Source organism: Montipora capricornis, chromosome 3, assembly GCF_036669925.1.
Source record: "Montipora capricornis isolate CH-2021 chromosome 3, ASM3666992v2, whole genome shotgun sequence".
Taxonomy (NCBI): Eukaryota; Metazoa; Cnidaria; class Anthozoa; order Scleractinia; family Acroporidae; genus Montipora; species Montipora capricornis.
The window spans coordinates 60,474,396-60,474,920 of record NC_090885.1 but is presented as its reverse complement, the minus strand read 5'-3'; positions in this window follow the sequence as shown (position 1 = coordinate 60,474,920).

Below are 525 nucleotides of genomic sequence, written 5' to 3'. Positions count from 1 at the left end.
TACATGTACTTGTGTTTTAAATAAATGAAGGCATTGATTGCACAGTTTGGAAGGCTTTCATCTTTTACTGGTAGGGGGGATTGGGGTTGGGGCTTATTCAGAAAGGTGTAAACAGTTCCACGATAAGTATTGGAGAAAAAATGTTAGATGAAAATTTGAAGCCAAGGCAAATAACCCCGATTTCTCTTGGCTTATGTGGTGATTATAATTATTAGTGAACATGAAAAAAGGCCAGCGTTAGTTATGAGTAATTTCAGAATTCTTTAATGATATCTTCAGCAAATACCTTGGTACGACAGTTTCCTAGGAAACGAGTTTGAATGTTGAACATTAGGATATGACAGTTCTTCCTAAGAAACAAGAAATGTTGAAACTGATGGAGGTAAATTTAAACCTTGTCATCTGCAAGAAAAGTTTCAATTTTTTTAACTTCTTTGCTTGAAACATTTGCCTTGAATACAGATAAAATTACACTACTAACATTAGCTCAGGACGGAATATTGAGCATATATATTTCACTGCCTG